Genomic DNA, 14,655 nt, shown 5'->3' on the forward strand with positions numbered 1-14,655 from the left:
GCTTCCAGGTTTCTGGACTTTTCTAGACATCAAGATTATACTTTTGCAGTGGGCTACACTAGGAGTGCACCATAAGACTCAGTTGCTATGTTTCTGATTTACTGTTTAAATTTTGAGGTAACTTTAATCTGCTCACAGACCACTCCAAACCACTTGTTTCTTGTTGATTCTGTGACTAGTCTACTGGTTTTCAGCTTCAGTTTCGGTCCGATTCCTGACTAGAGTTGTAATGGGTGAAAGGACAATACATCTTTGTTCCTACATTCTTTTTTAAATTCAGCCAGGGGATGTGGGCTTTGGCTGAGCCAACATGACCACCTGTCCATAGTTGCCCTTGAGAAAGAGGTAACGGTGAGTTGCCTTCTTGAACTGCTTGGTGGAAATATATCCACAGTGCTATTAGGGAGGGATTTCCAGAATTTTGACCTAGCAGTACTGAAGGAATGGCGATGTAGTTCCACATCAGGATGGTGACTAGCTTGGAGAGGAAGTTGCAGGTGCTATTGATGTTTACATGTATTTAGAATCATAGGGCTGTACAGCATGGAAACAGACCCTTCAGTCCAACTTGTTCCTTCCAACCAGACACCCTAGATTAATCTAGTCCCTTCTGTCTGCATTTGGCTCATATCCTTCTAAACCATTCCTATTCGTATACCATTCCGGATGCCTTTTAAATGCTGTAATTGTACCAGCCTCCACCACTTTCTCTGGCAGCTCATTCCAAACATGCACCACCCTCTGCATGAAAAAGTTGCCCATTGGGTCCCTTTTATATCTTTCCCCTCTCACGTTAAACCTATCTATGCCTTCTAGTTTTGGACTCCTCCATCCCAGGGAAAAGACCTTATCTATTTATCCTATCCATGCCCCACATGATTATCTAAACCTCTAGAAAGTCATGCCTCTGACGCTGCATGACAAATGTCTTATGAAATACTGTGGACATTAATGAGGGTGATTCTGTTAGCACGCAGTAGTGTTCAGTGGACATTTTCCATTGTGTCCATTTGCAGCACACTTTGGCAAAGTGGAATTTAGGCTGTGAGGTAGCACGTCAGCACACAGAATTGTTATGAGTAAGGTGGTAAAACAGACCCTTCAGCCCAACTCGTCTACATGACCAGATATCCTAAATTAATCTCGCTCCATTTGCCAGCACTTACCTGATATCCCTCTAAACTCTTCCTATTCAGATACTCATCCAGTTGCCTTTTAAATGTTGTAATTGTATCAGCCTCCACCACCTCGTCTGACAGCATATTCCAGTCACTCTCTACATGAAAACATTGCTCATGCGCCCCTTTTTAAGTCTTTCTGCTCTCACCTTCAACCTACACTCTCCAGATTTGGATTCCCCTGTTCTGGGAAAATGTCTTTAGCCTGACCATGTCTCTCATCCACAGCCTCTGATGCTTCAGGGAAAATAGCCAGAGCCTGTTCAGCCTGTCCCTACAGCTCAAACCCTCCGTCTCTGGCAACACCCCTGTAAATCTTTTCTGAACCATTTGGCCCATCATGTCTATGCCAGTTCTGTTACCCAGTCCCAAGCTCCTGCCTTTTCTTCATATCTATGCTCACCATTTCCATACAAATAATCATCTAATGCTCTTTTGAATGTCTCAATTGAGCCTGCCTCCATCACATTTACACCGTAACTACCCACTGCGTGAGAAAGGTCTCTGTCACATCACTGTTGCATCTTTTGCAAATCACTTTTAATTTATGTCCTCTCGGTCATATTCCTGCTCGCAGAAGAAACAGTTTTCCTTGTCTAAATCAGCCCACTCATGATTTTGAAAACCTTATCAGTAATCAGTCTTCTCTCCAAGGAGAGTAGTCTGAAGTTGTTCAATCTATCCTATCAACAGAGGCTTGTAGTCATTCAATCCTGGAAGCATGAAATACAAAGGAATCTTTTGCCCAGAACTCACTCTCAACTTGGAGGCAAGGGTCCAGTGGCATTATCACTAATGTTCTGGGGACCTGGGTTCAAATCCTGCCACAGCAGATGGTGGAATTTGAACGCAGTTTAAAAAAAATCTGAAATTAAAGCATCTAATGATGATCATGTAGTTGATTGTAGTGAAGCAGTGAGCCTCCGATGAAACGCTGGTGTTATGTCCCGCTTTCTATTTATCTGTTTAGGTTACCTAAAGCGGGACATAACACCAGCGCTTCATCGGAGGCTCACTGATGATGTTTCCTAGAATGGTGAAGAAACGTCTGAAAACTAAACTTCCAGCTCAGCGAGCAAACTCACATCCAGAATACAAATCTTCTCAAAACTCGCTAGTAGTGAAGCAAATAGGATTTCCCCAAACATCCTTTCAGGAAGGAAATTGTTGACTTGGTCTGACCTAAATGTGAGTCCAGACCCAGAACAATATTGTTGAATCTCAATTGTCCTCTTGGCAGTGAGGGATAGGCAACAAATACTGGCCTCGCCAGCAATCCACATTCCGTAAATGAATAAAACAAAACCAACATCATGTCTGTAGTCCAGGTCACAATCACACAGAAGATGGTTTTCTATTGAGGGGTAAATCAGTCCATCATTACTAGACCAGTTTTTGAATGACATCGCTCCCTTTGAAGGATTGCTTTCTGAAGTGTTGTTGGCTTTCTTCAGATGCAGCATGGAACTGATTGTAACCTGTGTAGCCAATGAATCTTCATTCTCAACCGTCTTCTGGCATGTAATTCAATAGGTCCATAAATAATTTGGAGTTATGGTCTACTGCCATGATAATAGCCTAGCGTTACCGTCAGCAGTTTGTGCCTTAATTGAGATGGACATAACTCTCATTAAAATTCACTGGTGGTGAGAAATTTCAAAATCTGCCAGTAACATTTGATTTGAACTTCATTACTTCTAGACTGCAACAAAGTTCACGTCTGTGGTTTGATCTTCCACATACATGTAGGACCATATAGTTGTCTTGAAATAAAATATGCAAAAAGAAAAATATTGCTAAAATATAGTTATTCCTCCACAGCCAGCAGCTCCAGAGGAGACAGCTACACTGAGCCCTGCCGAGTCTTCACCATCTCCCCAGACCTCCCCCTGACTGAGGACAAATGGTCAGTCCTCAGTAAGGGACTCGCCTTTGTCCCCCTCCACCCACACATCAACGAATACTGGTCACGTTTGGACATTGAGCAGTTTTCTGCCGCCTTCACCTCTTCTCCTCTATCCATCTTCGATCCGCCTCCCCCTCTCTCCCTATTTATTTCAGAACCCTCTTCCCCTCCCCCATTTCTGATGGAGGGTCTAGGCCCAAAATGTCAGCTTTCCTGCTCCTAAGATGCTGCTTGGCCTACTGTGTTCATCCAGCTCTACACCTTGTTATTCAAAATGAAGTTTGTTGCACAATCATTTGACTGGAAGGAAATAAAAGTATTTGCAGTGTAAAGTTCATTACTGAATAATTGTCCACAGGATAGACAATAAACCTTTCAATCTCAATCGGTTGAAATTCAAGACGGAAACGACATTGACTTTGCTTGTGAAACTTCCGAAACGAGGATGACAATGTCACTTCTGCTGTCTAAGAAGAGAATCTTCAAGCCTCGCTTAACAACCTTTGCAGAAGCATCCCGGAGAATTGGTCTCAGCCTCAAACGCAAGACCACCCAAATTACTCACCAGTCCATCCCAGGCCAAATTCTGGTCTATCACTCCACTAAGATCAGTGAAGAAATCCTCCCAAATGTGGAACATTTTACCAACCTGGGAAGCCACCTCTCGTCTGAGGCTGACATTGAAGCGGAGATGCATAACCATATCCAATCCATGGGCACTGCCCTCTGAGACTTTAAGGACGAGAGCCTTCAACAACTGTAACGTCCTGGGGTAGGTGGGACCTCTACAAGCAAGATGGTCTTCACCTGAACCAGAGGGGTACCAATATTCTGGGGAGGAAATTTGCTAAGGCTGTTGGGTGGGTTTAAACTAATTCAGCAGGGGGATGAACACCAAAATTGTAGTTCGACTATAGAAAAGGTTGAGAGTAAGGTGGTCCGAAATAAAGTTTCAGGGAAGCAAGATGGCACCGGCAAGCAAGAAGTTGGATTGAAGTGTGTCTACTTCAATGCCAGGAGCATCCGGAATAAGGTGGGTGAACTTGCAGCATGGGTTAGTACCTGGGACTTCGATGTTGTGGCCATTTCGGAGAAATGGATAGAGCAGGGACAGGAATGGTTGTTGCAGGTTCCGGGATTTAGATGTTTCAGTAAGAACAGAGAGGATGGTAAAAGGGGCGGAGGTGTGGCATTGTTGGTCAAGGACAGTATTACAGTTGCAGAAAGGATGTTTGGGGACTCGTCAACTGAAGTAGTATGGGCTGAGGTTAGAAACAGGAAAGGAGAGGTCACCCTGTTGGGAGTTTTCTATAGGCCTCCGAATAGTTCCAGAGATGTAGAGGAAAGGATAGCAAAGATGATTCTCGATAGGAGTGAGAGAGCCATGGTAGTTGTCATGGGGGACTTCAACTTTCCAGATATTGACTGGGAACACTATAGTTCGAGTACTATAGATGGGTCAGTTTTTGTCCAGAGTGTGCAGGAGGGGTTCCTGACACAGTATTAGATAGGCCAACAAGGGGCGAAGCCACATTAGATTTGGTACTGGGTAATGAGCCCGGCCAGGTGTTTAGATTTGGAAGTAGGTGAGCACTTTGGTGATAGCTATCACAATTCTGTTATGTTTACTTTAGTGATGGAAAGGGATAGGTGTATACCACTGGGCAAGAGTTATAGCTGGGGGAAAGGCAATTATGATGAGATTAGGCAAGATTTAGGGATCATAGAATGGGGAAGGAAACTGCAGGGATGGGCAGATTAGAAATGTGGAGCTTATTCAAGGAAAAGCTCCTTTGTGTCCTAGATAAATATATACCTGTCAGGCAGGGAGGAAGCTATAGAGCGCGGGAGCCGTGGTTTACGAAGGAGGTGGAATCTCTGGTCAAGAGGAAGAAGATGGCTTATGTTAGGATGAGATGTGAAGGCTCAGTTAGGACGCTTGAGGGCTACGAGGTAGCCAGGAATGACCTAAAGAGAGAGCTCAGAAGAGCCAGGAGGAGACATGAGAAGTTGTTGGCAGATAGGAACAGAGTAAACCCTAAGGCTTTCTATAGGTATTTAAGGAATAAAAGATTGACGAAAGTAAGATTAGGCCCAATCAAGGACAGTAGTGGTAAGTTGTGTGTGGAGTCAGATGAGATAGGAGAAGTGCTAAATGAATATTTTTCAACAGTATTCACTCTAGAAAACGACAATGTTGTCGAGGTGAATACTGAGATACAGGCTACTAGACTAGGTGGGATTGAGGTTCACACGGAAGAGGTATTAGAAACCCTTCAGAAGGCGAAGATAGATAAGTCTCCTGGGCCGGATGGGATTTATCCTCGGATCCTCTGGGAAGCCAGGGAGGAGATTGCCGAGCCTTTGGCATTGATCGTTAACTCACCATTGTCTACAGGAATAGTGCCAGATGACTGGAGGATAGCAAATGTGGTTCCCCTGTTCAAGAAGGGGAGTAGAGACAACCCTGGTAATTATAGACCAGTGAGCCTTAGCTCAGTTGTTGGTAAAGTGTTGGAAAAGGTTATAAGAGATAGGATTTATAATCATCTAGAAAAGAATAAATTGATTAGGGATAGTCAGCACGGTTTTGTGAAAGGAAGGTCGTGCCTCACAAACCTTATTGAGTTCTTTGAGAAGGTGACCAAACAGGTAGATGAGAGTAAACTGGTTGATGTGGTGTATATGGATTTCAGCAAGGCATTTGACAAGGTTCCCCACAATAGGCTATTGTACAAAATGCGGAGGAATGGGATTGTGGGAGATATAGCAGTTTGGATCAGAAATTGGCTTGCTGAAAGAAGACAGAGGGTGGTAGTTGATGGGAAATGTTCACCCTGGAGACCAGTTACTAGTGGTGTACCGCAAGGGTCAGTGTTGGGTCCACTGGTGTTTGTCATTTTTATAAATGACCTCGATGAGGGTGTAGAAGGATGGGTTAGTAAATTTGCAGACGACACTAAGGTCGGTGGAGTTGTGGTTAGTGACGAAGGTTGCTGTAGGTTGCAGAGAGACATAGATGAGCTGCAGAGCTGGGCTGAGACGTGGCAAATGGAGTTTAATGCAGTGTGAGGTGATGCACTTCGGAAGGAGTATCCGGAAGGCAAAGTACAGGGCTAATGGTAAGATTCTTAGCAGTATAGATGAGCAGAGAGGTCTCAATGTCCATGTACACAGATCCTTGAAAGTTGCCACCCAGGTTGACAGGGCTGTTAAGAAGGCATACAGTGTTTTAAGCTTTTATTAATAGAGGGATCGAGTTCCGGAACCAAGAGGTTATGGTGAAGTTGTACAAAACTCTGGTGCGGCCGCACTTGGAGTATTGTGTACAGTTCTGGACACCGCATTAAAAGAAGGGCGTGGAAGGTTTGGAAAGGGTGCAGAGGAGATTTACTAGGATGCTGCCTGGTATGGAGGGAAGGTCTTACGAGGAAAGGCTGAGGGACTTGAGGCTGTTTTCATTAGAGAGAAGAAGGTTGAGAGGTGACTTAATTGAAACATATAAAATAATCAGAGGGTTAGATAGGGTGGATAGGGAGAGCCTTTTCCCTAGGATGGTGACGGCGAGCACGAGGGGGCATAGCTTTAAATTGAGGAGTGAAAGATATAGGACAGATGTCAGAGGTAGTTTCTTTACTCAGAGAGTAGTAAGGGAATGGAACTCTTTGCCTGCAACGGTAGTAGATTCGCCAACTTTAGGTACATTTAAGTCGTCATTGGACAAGCATATGGACATACATGGAATAGTGTAGGTTAGATGGGCTTGAGATCGGGATGACAGGTCGGCACAACATCGAGGGCCAAAGGGCCTGTACTGTGCTGTAATGTTCTATGTCCTTACTGATACTGATCAGTATGTATAACACACTCAACTATGTGACACCTATCTGACTCCAAATTTGAACTATGTATAGACACCATCTCCAGGCCCTGGAGAAGTACCATAAATGCTATTGGAGATGGATTCTCTACATCAACTGGGAGGGCAGGTGTACTAACGCCAGCATCGAGACCATGACTACCCGAAACTAAATCTACTTGGCTGGCTACATGCTTAGGATACTCAAGTTCCGGTTAACAAAGCAAACCTTCTTCACCCAGCTCAAGGAAGGCACTTGAGTGAGGGGAGTACGAAGGAAATGTTTCAAAAGACTCAGTGAAGGCTTGCTTCAAGAAGTGACATATTCAGCAATGTCTGAAAGACCCTCACTCAGCCAAAGCTGACTTGGAGGAAACACCTGAATCCAGTGGGTGTGATTTGTTTGGATTTCCAGAAGTCCTTTGACAAGGTGCCAGACAAGAGGCTGCTAAATCAAATGTGTCCATCGTGTTAGGGGCAAGGTACTGGTATAGCTAGAGGAGTGGTTGATTGGTACAAGGCAGAGAGTAGGGATAAAGAGATCTTTTTCTGAATGGCAGCTGTGAATAGTGGAGTTCCAGAGGGCTCAGTGCTGGGACTACAATTATTCATTTTGTACATTAATGGTCTGGACAAAGGAACTGAGGACATTGTTGCTAAGTTTTTCAATGACAAAGATAGGTGGAGGCACAGTTAGTATTGAGGAAGTGAGGAGGTTGCAGAAGGACTTGGACTGGCTAGAACTGTGCAAAGAAGTGAAAGATGGAATACAATGTGAGAAATTGTGAGGTTATGCACTTATGAGCTGAATCATTTATTGTCACGTGTATTCAATGTGAAAAAAGTGAAAAGTGTGTCCCTTTTCCATACATGTATGGGACCATTCACATTAACTTAGAATAAGATAACAAAAAGATAACTTAAGAGAGTCCAAATTTCCTTTCTACTGCTGCAGTCCCACTCAGGGCTTTCTAGCCCACACCAGCGTCCTGCTCTGGGCCACCTCACTGGCCCAATTTCGCTGCCACTGCCTTACTGGCCCACTCTTGATCCGCTGCTGTTGCTTTGGCCCACACTCAATCTGCCATCACTACAGGACAAAACCTGCGGTTCAGTTCCACCAAGCGGTTTCCAGTTGCCACCTAGCTCTTTCATGACTCCTTACGGAGCTAGTTAAAAGGGGTGGGTGCGCAGATAGAACTACAGAGGGAAGTAGAAGAATGGAGAGGAAAAAAGAAATGAAGGACAAAGAAAGAAAGAGAACTGGTGAGTAGAGTGGAGATCCAAATGGAATGACTTACTTTGCTGCCATCTTGCTGGAAGATAGGAAAGAAGAGGCATAGATTAGTTCTAAATGCAGAAAGGCTTCAGAAATCTAAAGCACAAAGGGACTTTGAAGCTCTCTTCAGGTTAACATGCAGGTTCAGCTGGCAATTAGGAAAGCAAATGCAATGTTAGCATTCATTTCAAGGATAGAAACCAAGAGCAGAGATGTACTCCTGAGGTTGAATACAAGGCTCTGGTCAGACAGCATTTGGAATATTATGAGCAGTTGGGCACCATATCTAAAGGAAGGATGTGCTGGTATTGAAGGGAGTCCAGAAGAGGCTGACAGGAACGATTCTGGGTATGAAGGGCTAGTCTTATGAGGAGTGGCTGAGGACTATGAGTCTGTACTAGATGGGAGTTTAGAGGATGAGGGGAATCTGAACAAAACTTCCACAATACTGAGATGCCTGGATAGAGTAGACACGGAGATGATGTTTCCACTAGTAGGAGAGACTAGAACATTCAGGAGACGACCTGATTGAAGGGATGACCCCTTAAAACTGAGATTGTGGGCTGGAAGTTTACTGTAATCTTCTGCAGTGGATGTTCGTATCTGTGCATCAGTGGCAGAAAGAAGGAATGTTTGAGGATGTGGTGCCAATTTAACAGGCTGCCTTGTCCTGGATGGTGTTAAGCTGCTGTTGTTGCAACTTTTTTCCTTGCAGGCAGATGCGAAGTTCCCACCACACTCCTGATTTACATTATAAACTCAGCTGATTTTATTTCAGGAGAAGTCCCAGACCGAAATCTGGCTTGATAGATATTTTTCTTTTGGTTAACAAGGTAGTCTTTCACCGAAACACAAGTATGCAATATTGCAGATTTGGTTCAACAATTACACAGCAATGTATTACACAGAAGAGAAAAATGAAACAATAAACAAAGCTATTTACATATAGCACAACTTGAAGGATTTTGAAACACAGTAAAAATACAATCCCTTCTAACACAACACCAGCACTTTATAGTATTCAAAAACTAGAGACAGTTTGTATTTCTATCTCATCTATAGGTTTAACTCTCTTACCCCTCAGACAGACACACTCTCCTCCTCGCGCACACACACAAATCTACTCACTCTACATACACTCACTCTGTCTCTCCCCTCCGCACACACTATCTCTTTTCCCCACCCCACATACACGCACAGACTCTATAGCCTTCCGCACATGCGCGGACGCTCTCTCTCTATCCCACACACTCATACATACTCTCTCTCCACCCCGGGCACATGCACGCACACTCTCTCCACCCCGGGCACGCGCACACAGTCTCTCCCACACACACTCCTACACCCCCCTGCACACATGCGCACACTCCCACACATACGCTGTCTCTTACACCCACCCCCCGCGCACGCACGTGCACACACACACACACACACCCACCCCGCCGACACACTTTCTCCCTCCACCACCTCCCCATCCCCACACACTCTCCCCGCACACCCTTCCCGTCTCCAAACACCCTGCCCCCTACACATATGCATACAGTCTCCCATCCCCACACACACTCTCTCCCAGAAATTTGTATTTTCAGATAAGTTTTATTTTGTTCAAAAAGGACACAATTTATAGACAATGTGGCATTTTAAAAATTCCTACTTTAGAAATAAAACCAGTCTTATTCTAAAATACAAACAGATTCTAAACAAATTCTCACACCTAACATGCATTGTCGAACCAAGAAGAGTCCCGACCTGAAACGACAGCGTTCCTACTCCTCTAATGCTGCCTGGTCTGCTGTGTTCTTCCAGCTCCACACTGTGTTATCTAAAATGTCACCTCTTCTTTACACTGACAAAACCTTCAGTTGTCTCAGGTCCGTGACTTGAAAGGAATTTGGGGGGATTTACATATACATATTAATCAATTAAAACCTTCTAACTAATTAAACATTTCACAGCATCTTAGGTTTGTTTAGTACCTCTTCAGCAATGGTGTGAACCTTTAATCTTTTACTTGTAAATTCTGTGTCCGATATTAACGTTATCACAAACACCTGAAGGAGGACGGAGGCTCTGAAAGCTTGCATTTTCAAATAAACCGGTTGGACTATAACCTGGTGTCGTGTGATTTTTGACCTTGTCCGCCCTGGTGCAACACCAGCACTTCCACATCACGGTTTTCATAATTTGGCATGATTGAAATTGGTGTGGTTGTTAGCATAGTTTTCAAATGCATTTTGACATTCTGGTGTCAAATCTTTTCAACACGTTTGTTCAACATAAAATGACAGTACTGAAGTTCAGGACATGTGTGATAAAATACACACATGTCAAGATGACACAAAATTTCACATTGTATGCTAGGCATGGGAAAACCTAAAAAAGCCCTGTCTTTCACCTGCTGCTATTAGGCCTTGTGTAACCCAATCATAGAACATAGAACATTACAGCACAGTACAGGCCCTTTGGCCCTCGATGTTGTGCCGACCTGTCATACCGATCTCAAGCCCATCTAACCTACACTATTCCATGTACGTCAATATGCTTGTCCAATGACGACTTAAATGTACCTAAAGTTGGCGAATCTACTACCATTGCAGGCAAAGCGTTCCATTCCCTTACTACTCTCCGAGTAAAGAAACCACCTCTGACATCTGTCCTATATCTTTCACCCCTCAATTTAAAGCTATGCCCCCTCGTGCTCGCCGTCACCATCCTAGGAAAAAGGCTCTCCCTATCCACCCTATCTAACCCTCTGATTATTTTATATGTTTCAATTAAGTCACCTCTCAACCTTCTTCTCGCTAATAAAAACAGCCTCAAGTCCCTCAGCCTTTCCTCGTAAGGCCTTCCCTCCATACCAGGCAACATCCTAGTAAATCTCCTCTGCACCCTTTCCAAAGCTTCCACATCCTTCTTATAATGCAGTGACCAGAACTGTACACAATACTCCAAGTGCGGCCGCACCAGAGTTTTGTACAGCTGCAGCATAACCTCTTGGTTCCGGAAATCGATCCCTCTATTAATAAAAGCTAAAATACTGTATGACTTCTTAACAGCCCTGTCAACCTGGGTGGCAACTTTCAAGGATCTGTGTACATGGACAGCGAGATCTCTCTGCTCATCTACACTACCAAGAATCTTACCATTAGCCTTGAACATTGCCTTCCGGTTACTCCTACCAAAGTGCATCACCTCACACTTGTCGGCATTAAACTCCATTTGGCACCTCTCAGCCCAGCTCTGTAGCTTATCTATGTCTCTCTGCAACCTATAGTATCCTTCGTCACTATCCACAACTCCACCCACCTTAGTGTCGTCTGCAAATTTACTAACCCATCCTTCTATACCCTCATCCAGGTCATTTATAAAAATGACAAACACCAGTGGACCCAACACTGACCCTTGCGGTACACCACTAGTAACTGGTCTCCAGGATGAACATTTCCCATCAACTACCACCCTCTGTCTTCTTTCAGCAAGCCAATTTCCGATCCAAACTGCTATATCTCCCACAATCCCATTCCTCCGCATTTTGTACAATAGCCTATTGTGGGGAGCCTTGTCAAATGCCTTGCTGAAGTCCATATACACCACATCAACCGGTTTACTCTCATCTACCTGTTTGGTCACCTTCTCAAAGAACTCAATAAGGTTTGTGAGGCACGACCTTCCTTTCACAAAACCGTGCTGACTATCCCTAATCAATTTATTCTTTTCTAGATGATTATAAATCCTATCCCTTATAACCTTTTCCAACACTTTACCAACAACTGAGCTAAGGCTCACTGGTCTATAATTACCAGGGTTGTCTCTACTCCCCTTCTTGAACAGGGGAACCACATTTGCTATCCTCCAGCCATCTGGCACTATTCCTGTAGACAATAGTGAGTTACAGATCAATGCCAAAGGCTCGGCAATCTCCTCCCTGGCTTCCCAGAGGATCTGAGGATAAATCCCATCCGGCCCAGGAGACTTATCTATCTTCACCTTCTGAAGGATTTCTAATACCTATTCCTTGTGCACCTCAATCCCACCTAGTCTGGTAGCCTGTATCTCAGTATTCTCCTCGACAACATTGTCGTTTTCTAGAGTGAATACTGTTGCAAAATATTCATTTAGTGCTTCCCCTATCTCATCTGACTCCACACACAACTTAGCACTACTATCCTTGATTGGGCCTAATCTTACTTTTGTCAATCTTTTATTCCTTAAATACCTATAGAAAGCCTTAGGGTTTACCCTGATCCTATCCACCAACAACTTCTCATGTCTCCTCCTGGATCTTCTGAGCTCTCTCTTTAGGTCTTTCCTGGCTATCTCGTAGCCCTCAAGCGCCCTAACTGAGCCTTCACATCTCATCCTAACATAAGCCATCTTCTTCCTCTTGACCAGAGATTCCACCTCCTTCGTAAACCACGGCTCACGCACTCTACAGCTTCCTCCTTGCCTGACAGATACATATTTATCTAGGACACAAAGGAGCTTTTCCTTGAATAAGCTCCACATTTCTAATCTGCCCATCCGCTGCAGATTCCTTCCCCATTCTATGCTCCCTAAATCTTGCCTAATCTCATCATAATTGCCTTTCCCCCAGCTATAACTCTTGCCCAGTGGTATACACCTGTCCCTTTCCACCACTAAAGTAAACATAACAGAATTGTGATAGCTATCACCAAAGTGCTCACCGATTTCCAAATCTAACACGTGGCTGGGCTCATTACCCAGTACCAAATCTAATGTGGCTTCGCCCCTTGTTGGCCTATCTAATACTGTGTCAGGAACCCCTCCTGCACACTCTGGACAAAAACTGACCCATCTATAGTTCTCAAACTATAGTGTTCCCAGTCAATATCTGGAAATTTGAAGTCCCCCATGACACATGACAACTACACTGTCTCTCTCACTCCTATCGAGAATCATCTTTGCTATCCTTTCCTCTACATCTCTGGAACTATTCGGAGGCCTATAGAAAACTCCCAACAGGGCGACATCTCCTTCCCTGTCTTTCACCTGTTGCTATTTGGTCTTGTGTAACCCAATCACTTTTGCTTTGGCAAATTCACTTACAATCAAAACGACTCTTTGCAGCTAATCAAACAGTTTAGTCAATGGTGTAAGTGCTAAAAACTATACTTGAAGTTAACATGTTACACAGTCCTTAATTTATTTAATTAATCAATCATTGAGATGTAGCTGGTTCTTCTTTCATTCTAAACAGCATGATTTCACATCAATAAATTCCATCTGGTATCATAAAAGTCAATAAAAGACCACAAGACCATAAGACATAGGAGTGGAAGTAAGACCATTCGGGCCATCAAGTCCAAGCCGCCATTTAAACTCCACTTCCCTGCACTCTCCTCATAGCCCTTGATTCCTTGTGACATCAAGAATTTAACGATCTCTGCCTTGAAGGCATCCAACGTCCCAGCCTCCACTGCACTCTGTGGCAATGAATTCCACAGGCCCACCACTGCCTGGCTAAAAAACGTCTCCTCATTTCAGTCTTAAATTTACCCAGTCTAATTTTAAGGCTGTGCCCACGGGTCCTAGTCTCCCCGCCTAACAGAAACAACTTCCCAGCGTCCACCCCTTCTAAGCCAAGCATTATCTTGTAAGTTTCTATTAGAACTCCCCTCAACCTTTTGAACTCCAATGAATACAATTCCAGGACCCTTAGCCATTCATCATACGTTAAACCTACCATTCCAAGGATCATCCGTGTGAATCTCTGCTGGACACGCTCCAGGGCTAGTATGTCCTTCCAGAGGTGTGGGGCCCAAAATTGGACACAGTATGCTAAATGGGGCCTAGCTATAGCTTTATAAAGTCTGAGAAGCACATCACTGCTTTAATATTCCAACCCTCTTGAGGTAAACAACAACATTACATTTGCTTTCTTAATCACGGACTCTACCTGCAAGTTAACTTTTAGAGAATCCTGGACCAACACTCCCAGATCCCTTTGTACTTCTGCTTTATGAATTTTCTCACCGTTTAGAAAATAGTATCTGTATTTTTGCCAAAGTGCAAAACCTCGCATTTGCTCACGCTGAATTTCATCAGCCATTTCCTGGGCCACTCTCCTATACTGTCTAAATCTTTCAGCAGTCTCCCCACCTCCTCAGTACTACCTACCTGTCCACCTATCTTGGTATCATCGGCAAACTTTGCCAGAATGCCACCAGTCCCTTCATCCAATCATTAATATACAAAGTGAACAACTGCGGCCCCAACACTGAATCCTGCGGGACACCACTTGTCACTGATAAAAGAGCCTTTTATCCCAACTCTCTGCCATCTGTCAGACAGCCAAATCTCAATCCAAGCCAGTAGCTCATCTCGAACACCATGGGCCCTCACATAATTCAGCAGCCTCCCGTGAGGCACCTTATCAGAGGCCTTTTGGAAACCTGGATAGATAACATCCACT

Source organism: Stegostoma tigrinum, chromosome 10 (assembly GCF_030684315.1).
Source record: "Stegostoma tigrinum isolate sSteTig4 chromosome 10, sSteTig4.hap1, whole genome shotgun sequence".
Lineage (NCBI taxonomy): Eukaryota > Metazoa > Chordata > Chondrichthyes > Orectolobiformes > Stegostomatidae > Stegostoma > Stegostoma tigrinum.